Source organism: Molothrus ater, chromosome 7, assembly GCF_012460135.2.
Source record: "Molothrus ater isolate BHLD 08-10-18 breed brown headed cowbird chromosome 7, BPBGC_Mater_1.1, whole genome shotgun sequence".
Lineage (NCBI taxonomy): Eukaryota > Metazoa > Chordata > Aves > Passeriformes > Icteridae > Molothrus > Molothrus ater.
The window spans coordinates 249,289-259,823 of record NC_050484.2 but is presented as its reverse complement, the minus strand read 5'-3'; the positions used below and the strand labels follow the sequence as shown (position 1 = coordinate 259,823).

The 10,535-nt window shown below is 57.7% G+C and overlaps 13 non-coding genes across 13 annotated transcripts; 5 read left to right on the top strand and 8 right to left on the bottom strand.

Moving 5' to 3' along the window:
* Positions 1-52: 52 nt before the first annotated feature.
* Positions 53-134, bottom strand: TRNAS-GCU (transfer RNA serine (anticodon GCU)). The gene has a single exon. It is a non-coding gene; the product is annotated as a tRNA-Ser (tRNA).
* A 219-nt stretch (positions 135-353) lies between these two features.
* TRNAM-CAU (transfer RNA methionine (anticodon CAU)) lies at positions 354-426 on the bottom strand. The gene has a single exon. It is a non-coding gene; the product is annotated as a tRNA-Met (tRNA).
* Positions 427-560: 134 nt separating this feature from the next.
* Positions 561-642, top strand: TRNAS-GCU (transfer RNA serine (anticodon GCU)). Its single transcript has one exon. It is a non-coding gene; the product is annotated as a tRNA-Ser (tRNA).
* Positions 643-2,644: 2,002 nt separating this feature from the next.
* TRNAP-AGG (transfer RNA proline (anticodon AGG)) lies at positions 2,645-2,717 on the bottom strand. Its single transcript has one exon. It is a non-coding gene; the product is annotated as a tRNA-Pro (tRNA).
* A 1,726-nt stretch (positions 2,718-4,443) lies between these two features.
* Positions 4,444-4,515, top strand: TRNAP-AGG (transfer RNA proline (anticodon AGG)). Its single transcript has one exon. It is a non-coding gene; the product is annotated as a tRNA-Pro (tRNA).
* A 294-nt stretch (positions 4,516-4,809) lies between these two features.
* TRNAA-UGC (transfer RNA alanine (anticodon UGC)) lies at positions 4,810-4,881 on the bottom strand. Its single transcript has one exon. It is a non-coding gene; the product is annotated as a tRNA-Ala (tRNA).
* A 233-nt stretch (positions 4,882-5,114) lies between these two features.
* On the bottom strand, positions 5,115-5,186 carry TRNAP-CGG (transfer RNA proline (anticodon CGG)). The gene has a single exon. It is a non-coding gene; the product is annotated as a tRNA-Pro (tRNA).
* Positions 5,187-6,323: 1,137 nt separating this feature from the next.
* On the top strand, positions 6,324-6,395 carry TRNAA-CGC (transfer RNA alanine (anticodon CGC)). Its single transcript has one exon. It is a non-coding gene; the product is annotated as a tRNA-Ala (tRNA).
* A 525-nt stretch (positions 6,396-6,920) lies between these two features.
* Positions 6,921-7,002, bottom strand: TRNAS-UGA (transfer RNA serine (anticodon UGA)). The gene has a single exon. It is a non-coding gene; the product is annotated as a tRNA-Ser (tRNA).
* Positions 7,003-7,256: 254 nt separating this feature from the next.
* TRNAA-UGC (transfer RNA alanine (anticodon UGC)) lies at positions 7,257-7,328 on the bottom strand. Its single transcript has one exon. It is a non-coding gene; the product is annotated as a tRNA-Ala (tRNA).
* Positions 7,329-8,559: 1,231 nt separating this feature from the next.
* On the top strand, positions 8,560-8,631 carry TRNAP-AGG (transfer RNA proline (anticodon AGG)). The gene has a single exon. It is a non-coding gene; the product is annotated as a tRNA-Pro (tRNA).
* A 335-nt stretch (positions 8,632-8,966) lies between these two features.
* On the top strand, positions 8,967-9,038 carry TRNAA-UGC (transfer RNA alanine (anticodon UGC)). Its single transcript has one exon. It is a non-coding gene; the product is annotated as a tRNA-Ala (tRNA).
* Positions 9,039-9,332: 294 nt separating this feature from the next.
* On the bottom strand, positions 9,333-9,404 carry TRNAP-AGG (transfer RNA proline (anticodon AGG)). The gene has a single exon. It is a non-coding gene; the product is annotated as a tRNA-Pro (tRNA).
* Positions 9,405-10,535: the final 1,131 nt, after the last annotated feature.

Here is a 10,535-nt window from a genome sequence, read left to right as displayed (position 1 = left end):
ATATCTGTTGATGGAGATTGTTGATGGAGAACCCCGGGCAGCAGTAAAACCCCGATGAGGGTGGGACTCGAACCCACGCGTGCAGAGCACAATGGATTAGCAGTCCATCACCTTAACCACTCGGCCACCTCATCTGAGCGTGCCCTCTTTGCCTCTCCACCTGCCGCCCACGCATGGAAACCACTCGTCCTACGCCCTCGGTCTCCCCGTGCCCTTGAAGACCCGAGCCTGTGGGAGCCGCCCACCGCGGGGGCCGGACAAAGGCGTCGGTAGTGTCTGGGCCGGGCGCACTGCGGAGCCACTTCGGGTGGTCACGGGGAAACAAAAAAAGACCCCAGTAAACTGCAAAACGCTGCCCTCTCTGAGGCTCGAACTCAGGACCTTCAGATTATGAGACTGACGCGCTGCCTACTGCGCTAAGAGGGCGTTGGAACGAGGCTCTGGCGTTGGGCCTCCGGCGGGTGAGCAGGCGACGAGACCAGGACGGGCTCCGGGGCGGGGCGGGAAGGGGCTGCGGCGGCCGCGTCAGGCCGGCAGGGGGCGACAGGCTTCCACTGTGGGACGAGGTGGCCGAGTGGTTAAGGCGATGGACTGCTAATCCATTGTGCTCTGCACGCGTGGGTTCGAATCCCATCCTCGTCGAGATTTTGCTGCCGCGCGGGGGGAACTGGGCAGCGAACTTCGGGGTGGGCTCGGTTTCTTGCGGCACATGGGGACTCGGCAGAGGCGGGAGGGGAAATGGTACCAGCTAGTGCCTGGGCTACGCTGGCATCTGCACCCTTTCGAGGTTCAAAAGTCACCCGTGCCCTGGAGAATTTGGGAAGGGGATGTCCGAAGACATTGATGTAATTGTCTAAAGGGCCAGCCAAGGTCCTCATGTAGAGGGGCGGATAGTCTCCTATCCAAGACGCATGGAGAAGAAAGCGCTTAGAAATTGTTACAAGAGCGATTACTGCCGAAAGTGGCTGTTGAGCAGTCAGGTGATAACCTTCTGAAACGTAGAGTGTAATAGGGAAGTAAACTGGGACATAGGAAGTGTGAAACCGTGGATGGATACCCTGGATACTGTGGGGAGAGCAGGCAAAGAAGGTATAGGAGGGTTTTTCCCATCACAGTTGTTGTTAATTATGCCCGTTCATTGTAACTTGGAAAAAAAAAGCAGCAAAGATGGCAAAAGACAAAGTGCAAATCTGATCCTGCACGTGGTGGGAGCCCAGAGGGGCAGAGGAAGGTGCCCTGGCCCCACACCACCCCTAGCCCCCACTGGTGTGGGAATCTATAAAATTAGAGGGTTTTGGGAAAGCTGCAAAAGGCAGGCCTCAGATACAGCAAGAACTGTGATTAGAGCTCAAGCAACAGTCATGAGATAGGTCAGCAGAAAAATTATTTAAACTGTAGAAAAAGCAAGGGCAAATAGAACAATAGCCTGTGTATTAATGCTTGTCTGAATAGCTTTCTAAGCTGCAGAAAGTTTATCTAGCAAGATATTAGGAAGGTTAAAGCTTAAGAATGGAGCTCTGTGCATTATGTTTTAAGGCTTACAAGTAGGTATTGTATTCAAAATAAGCAAGCATTGTTTTAACCAAAGGTACATGTGCTTATGGTGATTGGATAGAACTACTGTCAGTATGCTTTTGCTTTGTGTGATTGGTCAAGAAGCTTATAAAGGAAGTTGTAACATTTTTTCTGGTCTGCTGCCTGGATTGTGAGCTGCTGGCATCTTGCCATTATCATAATCATGTAATGAGACTGATGCTGAAAAAGAAACAGCTCAAGACACTTTCCATAGCAGCCCCGTCTCGTTCGCGTCTGTAAATAGCCTCCTTGCCGGCGTCACACTGGCACCGGGATGCTGGGTGTGGCTGTAGGTGACTTACCTGGAGAGGGATCCAAACAGCTCCCTTCTCCCCACCCAGCAGGTATTAGCCCTCTCCTATGGCTCATTCCGGCCATTGGACATGTCTGGGCACCCTGGGAAGGTACCTGAGATGCTGCCAGGTCCCTCCAGCCAAGTGTAGGAACCTGGAGAGTGGGCTGTGGGCTGGGCAGCCATGCCAAGGGAGACAGATCCTGCTTGCTGCTTGTGGGGCTTGCAGGCACCACAGGGCAGGGGCGGGTCCTCGGTGAGAGGGACACCTTGGTGAATTTTTACGTCCAGTGAGGGACCCTGAAATAAGCTTTCAGTAAAAACGTGAACCCAAACTGCTCTGAGTCAGTGTCATCATTGTGAGGGGCAAGTAGGCAGTGGGGAAGCCCCGGCAGTGTCCCCAACTTGCACCAGAGAGGAAAACCAGACTCCCAGGCGCCATTGGAAGTCGAATCCCGGATCTCCTGTTTACATGACAGATATGTTAACCAGCTGAGCCAGAGCCCCAACCTGCCCCACTGCCGGAGTGCCCCATGGCCACAGACACAGCCCTTCCCATGCCATCCCCATCCCGCTGCCAACTCAAAAATAGGGTCACTCAGCAGGACTAATGGGTTGGGACTCCAGGGACAGGGCACAGCCCCATGTGACGCTCTGTATGCCACGCTAAGCTCAAAGCCCTACGCGTGTCCCTGAGGGATAAAAGGCGATGGCCGGGTCCCGTCGGGCTCTGCACCGGCTAGGCGGGAGGAGAGTGATGATGCCCGAAAAGAAAAAGGGCTCGTCCGGGATTTGAACCCGGGACCTCTCTGCACCCTAAGCGAGAATCATACCCCTAGACCAACGAGCCGAGGCGCACTCTTCCTTCCGCAAGGCCCCGCCCTCCCGCACCCCGCCCGCACACGGACCCCGCCCCGCGCCCGCTCCCCCTCCCGCAAGGCCCCGACACCGCAGCCCCGACACAGCCCTGCCCCCGCCCCGCCAAGCGCCAAGCACTCCCATGCAGCCCGCACACCCGCGCCCCGAACCTCCGCGCCTCGAACCGCTGCCCGAACCGCTGCCCGCCACAGCGCCCCACCGCCCCCGCCGCCCCCACCGCCCTCCTGTGTGCTGCTCCTCCCCCGCCGCGACGCCGGCGCTGCGATGGCCGAGGGCTGAACGCCTTGCACTCGAAATCCAGCAGGGGCCCCCTGCGCAGGTTCCAATCCTGCTCACTGACATGGGTTTTACCCAAAGCCCTGATATCTCTCTCTTTTGGGAGTCCCGGGAGGAGTTGATAGCGGGAAGAGTCACACCGCCCTAAGCCCTACCTTCTCTTCTCCCTCAGGCGGGATTTACGATTTGGATACTGGAGGTGGAGCATCCTGAAGATCCTGAGTGTATACCTCATAACCCTCTCCCACATCCTTGGAAGGACCGTGTACCCCGCCTCATTGCTCTGGGTATGTGTTTTAGAGTGGAAGTGGTCCCGAATTCAACTGTTGCATGAATCTGCCTACTTGGCATGCACTACCCTCCTCCTTCTGAGCTGGTCCCCCCAGCATCAATTTTCACCCCAAGAGACATCCTGAGCCCTGTGGGGAAGTTAAAAAATGCCTTCTATGCTCTGCAGCCTCCAGGCACGGTAGGGAAACAGCCACAAGATTATTATACAACCTTGGGATCCCAGGACATAGCACCAGGCCTTTCGTGGAGAGCTCTGGCAGCCTCACAACCAGTAGAGAGGTGGTTGAGAAGGCACAAGGATGTGGAGAATTCTTAGGAGTTGATCTGAACTACATCTCTCTCGCTCAGCAGCATTTTGCCACCAGTCCTTTGGAGTCCATATTTCCCACAGGTATGTACCCGGCCAAAAAGGGTCACCTTCAGCGCTGGACATGGTGGGTAGCCAAAAGTAAGAGATACCTGGGAGCTGAATCTAGGACCTTCTGCACCCAAAGCAAGAATCACACCCCTAGACCAATGAGCCAGGATGTGCCTATTTTGTCCTCCACTCTACATCTCCCAGACCCTGTTGGGGGTTGAGGGGTAGCCAGGGCTCTGTGTGGCTCACACCCTCTGGGAGCAGGGAGGTGCCTCTTGCTGTAGCCACGAGATGCCAGATCCAGCACATGTGACTGCCCGCCTCTGTTTCCTCCGTAAATGGCCCTCCCCGGCCCTTGCAGGAGTTGGAATGGCCGGTGCTTTTTGTGGCACCTTTTGCTGTGGGGCATGGTGCAAAGGGGATGTCCTGTGAGCGGTGTTTGTCCTCAGTGTCAGCAATGGCCGTGTGTGTGTGCCAGGGCTGTCGGTGCGTGGGGCGCCCTTGGTGTGGGTGCGTGGGGGGCGCTGCGGTGGCGGGGGCAGGGGGTAAGGGGGGAGTGGAGCGAGCAGTGTGGGCCGTGTGAGGCGGTGGCGTGTGTGAGGTGTGGAAGGGCTGTGCGGGTGCGGGTGCGGGTGCGTGGTGTCCCTGTGCGGGCAGGGCCGCGAGGTGTGGCAGCGTTTGGCAGCGTGGAGCGCTGCGCTTTGCCTGCCAGCAGGGAAGCATGTGAGGTGTCCTGGGCCACAGTGGGGGTGCGGGGCACTCCATGCGCCCCGGCTCGTTGGTCTAGGGGTATGATTCTCGCTTAGGGTGCGAGAGGTCCCGGGTTCAAATCCCGGACGAGCCCTTCTTTTTACACACCCAGCGCCCCCCTGACACCCGGCTGGACCCCCGGCACCCGTCGTCACCCCAAGAGACAGCGTGAGCCCCTGTGGGGAAGGGACTCTGGCTGCCTCCGCTCTCTACAGCACCTGGGGAAGGAGGGACATCTCGCCAGGCATTTCCTTGCTGCCTGCCTTGGGCTGCCAGCAGGCAATCCCAGCTCCCACGTGCCCACGGGCAGCCGCAGGGATTTCTTGTGGGCCATCTGGGCGTCTCTGGGGGCCCTGTATGCGGAGGGCTCTGGAGCGGCAAAAGGACGTGGAGATGCTGGGGGTTGATCCCAGGGCCTCTTGCATGCAAAGCAAGCGCTCTCCCGCTGAGCTACATCCCCCTGTGCAATAGCAAGGGGAGTTGGCCAAGTCCCCTCACCCTACTCTGCCCCCATGGCTCCAAACCCGACTGTCACAGGCTACACTCCACCTTGTCCATTCCTGCGCTCCTCCTGGTTTAAGAATGTGCCCACACAAAACACTGTGCCCATCGCTGCTCTGCAGGCACTGCTTCCCTACTTCCACCCCCACCCTGGCTCCACCACATCCCAAGGCGCGTAGGTGCCCAAAAGAAGGGCTCGTCCGGGATTTGAACCCGGGACCTCTCGCACCCGAAGCGAGAATCATACCCCTAGACCAACGAGCCCGATAGAAAATGGAAGGAGAAAACCTTTTTTTTACTTCGAGTACTCATAGATCTACCTGGTGTGAGATGGGACCTGTGGCAGCTCTGTTTGTTCCTGATGGATGGTCACCATGAAGAGGTCACCCTTGTTCTTCCCTGGCTGTGGAGATGTCACCTGGACATATGTAGCAGGTTGCTCTGGAATGCCAGAGACTGGAATGGAGGAAACAAACAATGCTCTATTTCCCAAACAATCAGTGTTAAACAAAGAAAATAGGTCACGCTACTTTTGCTGTTGAATAAAGCTGAAACCAGCCTGACTCATCAACCTCAAATTTAAAAATCCTGATAGTGAGATGAAGATACAGTAGCTCTGGTAAAATATCTGGATAAAGGAACAAACAAGTAATAGTACTGAGAACTTTACTAAAGCTGTTGAGCTGGCACAGCTGGCCTGGACATATCTGGCTCATACTCCATACTTTTATAGTATAAAAGTCCCAGATTTAAATGGCAGGATTTTCTGACAGATCCTTTCTTGAAGGCTATGTGTGGAGATTCCCCCCTGAGAGACACTCCTCAAGGTCACTCCTTAAGGCTGAACCCAAGAGATTTGCCCCCAGTCATTGGCTGGTCTGGGTGAGAAACATCAAACTTTACTTAATAATTGGTTTTGGCAGCTTTAATATATTAGCTTTAATATAAATGTTTCAATATTCCTTCACAGTGCACTATATTGTAATAGTTGTTATAGCACCTATATTGTGTAGTAAAGAATTCTGATTAAGATTTTTTGTCTAATCATCATAATAAAGAATATGTATTTGTGTAAGTATTAATTTTAATATTTATTTTTAATCCTGCAGGATAAAGCTGTACAAAATTTCTACTACACCTATACAATATTTTAGAGATAAATCACTGCAAAATCTGGGACTAAGGTTGGGTCCAGCTACACCCAGGCTCCTCTCTGAAAAGTTTAGAAAGCCAGGGGTTCCTCTCTGCATTTCAAGATTCAATGGGAGTTTCTAAACTTCGTCTGAAGCTCCCACTCTGCCCAGCACAGCATGGCTATGGGCTGTACCTGCCTGGTTTTAAAATGGGAGCCACAAGGAGCAGGGGGGTCAGCAGAACCCCCAGAAGTGAGGAACCCAGGCAGGGGATGTAGCTCAGTGGAAGAGCACTTGCTTCGCATGTAAGAGGCCCTGGGATCAACCCCCAGCATCTCCAGCTTTTTTTCCCTCCTCAAACACATCTCCTTCACGGGCCAGTGATGATAAACTCGCATCCACCTCAGGAAGGGCTCCCCCAACTGTGAGTGACCATGGCAGAGCTTCCCCCTGAGGCTGCAGTGGCAGCATGACCCCTGCTGCCCTGACAGCTCCTTCCCAACCCAGGAGGGAACTAGCCCTAGCCATGGCTGAGCCGTGCCTGTGCCCATTGGCACTGGGCAACACTGTGCTCCTGGCAGTGATGGCGCCATTCCATCCCAGGGGTCACCCAGCTTGGGAGGCTGCCTATGCCCTCTGTGCTGGGCAGTGCCTCCCCACCCTTGCCCTGACACTGCAGAGGCCATGCCTGGCCACAGGTGCCCAAAAGGAGGGGTCATGCAGGAGCTGAGCCTAGAGTCCACAAGCCCATCCAATGCAAGAGTACTGCCCCTTTCCTGTCCACTGCTCTCCAGGGATCAAAATCCAGAGGGAAGGGGTCAGTTCCCCTGGGGCCCCACCTCATCCAGCCATAGGTAAAACCTGTCGCTGTGAGCAGGATTCGAACCTGCGCAGGGAATCCCTATTGGATTTCAAGTCCAACGCCTTCACCCCTCGGCCATCACAGCCACTGCTGCCCTGACTTCAGCTGATGACAGCTGGGGACACCCCACTTTGCCTCAGGTCATGCCATCCCCCAGCTTGGTGTGGGGCTCTGCTCAGCCCCAGTACCCACACCTGAAGGGTTGGGAAAAGGGAACATGCAGGAATATTTACTGATGGCTGGAAAAAAAACAGCTGTCTTGGCCACGAGACAGGCAGCATAGGGAAGCACCCTCCAAGGATGCCCAGGGATACAGCAGGTCTTGTAGGGGAAAAGACATGGAGATGCTGGGGGTTGATCCCAGGGCCTCTTGAATGCAAAGCAAGTGCTCTCCCACTGAGCTACATCCCCCTGTGCAAGGCAGGGAGGGCAGGGAGATGGCCTGGCTGAGCCCCCTCATCCCTGGGGCATACACTGCCAGCCTTGGGGCGTCAATCCTGCCCACCCAGCCAGGAAGGAGCACCCAGCCCTCTGTGCCAGAGCCCTGGTTATGCCGCAGTCCCATGTGCCAGCCAAAGAAGTTAAGTGCCCAAAACATGGGCTCATCGAGGAGGTGAACTCAGGACCTCTCACACCTTAAGTGAGAATCATGCCCCAGATATGTGCCCCCCAATTCTGGGAGTTGAGGAGGGTGCCTAATGTTGCCTTTTGCCCCTTGGCACAGCCTGGAATAAGGAAATCATCTTACAGTGGCCAGGAGGTGGGGCTGGCATTTGGACCCCTCTATAGACCCCTGCCAAAAAACACTGGTGCTGCCTGGGAGCATGGCAGGCTCCGGAGTGCGGGGGACAGCGGTGGTACACAGTGGGTGCCACACCCCATGCTAGCCCCTCGAGCTGCACCACTCATCCTGCCCAGCCCAAAGCTGCAGTGACTGGGGGGAAACAACGGGAAGACCCCAGAGGGCTCTGCACCTCCAGGGAAAAACAGGACAGGTTCTGACCAAAACGACAATTCCTCGGGGAGTGAGACCCACATCTCCTCATACCTTAAAGTGGAAACACACCCTAAACCTGCATTGTTGGGCACCTTGGCACCACTGCCCTGGGCTTGCATGGGTCCCAGCTGGCCCATCGGTAAAAAGAGGTAACACCACCACCGGGAGGATTTCCCCTGACCCCAGAGTGAGTGGACCATGACTCCCTGCCCTACGATGCTACATATTCCTTGATAGCAGGAGAAGAAAGTTAAGACGCCATGTATACCGGGAGGGTCGACTGCCATCTACGCACTCATGTCAGTGAGCAGGATTGGAACCTGCGCAGGGGGCCCCTGCTGGATTTCGAGTGCAAGGCGTTCAGCCCTCGGCCATCGCAGCGCCGGGGGAGGAGCAGCGCACAGGAGGGTGGTGGGGGCGGCGGGGGCGGTGGGGCGCTGTGGCGGGCAGCGGTTCGAGGCGCGGAGGTTCGGGGCGCGGGTGTGCGGGCTGCGTGGGAGTGCTTGGCGCTTGGCCGGGCGGGGGCAGGGCTGTGTCGGGGCTGCGGTGTCGGGGCCTTGCGGGAGGGGGAGCGGGCGCGGGGCGGGGTCCGTGTGCGGGCGGGGCGCGGGAGGGCGGGGCCTTGCGGAAGGAAGAGTGCGCCTCGGCTCGTTGGTCTAGGGGTATGATTCTCGCTTAGGGTGCGAGAGGTCCCGGGTTCAAATCCCGGACGAGCCCTTTTTCTTACACGCCCGCTGCTCACCCTCACCACACCTCAACACACTGCAAGGCCTGGCATTCGCACTCCCCCTCGCCACCTCCGCCCCGCCCGACAGTGCAGCCACCCGACACAGTCCTGCCACGCGTCCACTCTGCCCCTTACCTGCCCTCCCTGCTCTGCCCCGCACTTATTCCCCCTGCTCCAACCCCCTCACCAGCCCAATGACACCTAAGGCACCCGCACTGCCTGCAAACACCTGAACCCCCTTTCCACAGCCTGGGCGGCAGGGCAAGGTAGCAGACACAGGCACTTGCTCGGACGCAGGAGAACGCCAGCCCAGGCGCAGTGGCAGGGGGATGTAGCTCAGCGGGAGAGCGCTTGCTTTGCATGCAAGAGGCCCTGGGATCAACCCCCAGCATCTCCACGTCCTTTTGCCGCTCCAGAGCCCTCCGCATACAGGGCCCCCAGAGACGCCCAGATGGCCCACAAGAAATCCCTGCGGCTGCCCGTGGGCACGTGGGAGCTGGGATTGCCTGCTGGCAGCCCAAGGCAGGCAGCAAGGAAATGCCTGGCGAGATGTCCCTCCTTCCCCAGGTGCTGTAGAGAGCGGAGGCAGCCAGAGTCCCTTCCCCACAGGGGCTCACGCTGTCTCTTGGGGTGACGACGGGTGCCGGGGGTCCAGCCGGGTGTCAGGGGGGCGCTGGGTGTGTAAAAAGAAGGGCTCGTCCGGGATTTGAACCCGGGACCTCTCGCACCCTAAGCGAGAATCATACCCCTAGACCAACGAGCCGGGGCGCATGGAGTGCCCCGCACCCCCACTGTGGCCCAGGACACCTCACATGCTTCCCTGCTGGCAGGCAAAGCGCAGCGCTCCACGCTGCCAAACGCTGCCACACCTCGCGGCCCTGCCCGCACAGGGACACCACGCACCCGCACCCGCACCCGCACAGCCCTTCCACACCTCACACACGCCACCGCCTCACACGGCCCACACTGCTCGCTCCACTCCCCCCTTACCCCCTGCCCCCGCCACCGCAGCGCCCCCCACGCACCCACACCAAGGGCGCCCCACGCACCGACAGCCCTGGCACACACACACGGCCATTGCTGACACTGAGGACAAACACCGCTCACAGGACATCCCCTTTGCACCATGCCCCACAGCAAAAGGTGCCACAAAAAGCACCGGCCATTCCAACTCCTGCAAGGGCCGGGGAGGGCCATTTACGGAGGAAACAGAGGCGGGCAGTCACATGTGCTGGATCTGGCATCTCGTGGCTACAGCAAGAGGCACCTCCCTGCTCCCAGAGGGTGTGAGGCCACACAGAGCCCTGGCTGCTTGCTTGGGCAGCTCTGGGTGATCCAATGAGGGCCCCACATGTCTCCTTGCACACTCCACTCCTGTCCAGTCACCACATGGTTTCCCCTGTGGCACAACTGCAGGTTTCCCCTTGCAAAGTCTCTGATGTCTGGATCCCTAAAGCAGCTCAAGATGATGAGTCCAGGAAGGGACCCCAAACCAATGTTTCCCCACTACAGCATGGGGCATCCCGGGGCCCCCTCCCTGCTTTTGCCCAGAGGGTATAGCTCAGTGGGAGAGCACTTGCTTTGCCTGCAAGAGGCCCTAAAATCCACCCCCAGCATCTTCATGTCCTTTTGCCTCCCCAGACCCTTCTCTGCTGGATGACGGGCTGCCAGAGTTCCCTAGGAAAGGCCTGGCACTGCCTCCTGGCACCTCCAGCCTGTGTAGAAATGCCCAAGGCTCTTTCCCTACCCTGCCCAGAGGCTGCAGGGCACTGGAGCACTTTGTTTTCCTTCCCCACGAGTCTCAGGATGCCTCTAGAGGTGTACATCGGTGCTGGGAGAAGCAGCTGGGAAGGAGGGCTAGTGGTGCCAAAAACCTCTTCTGGGAGCTGGACCA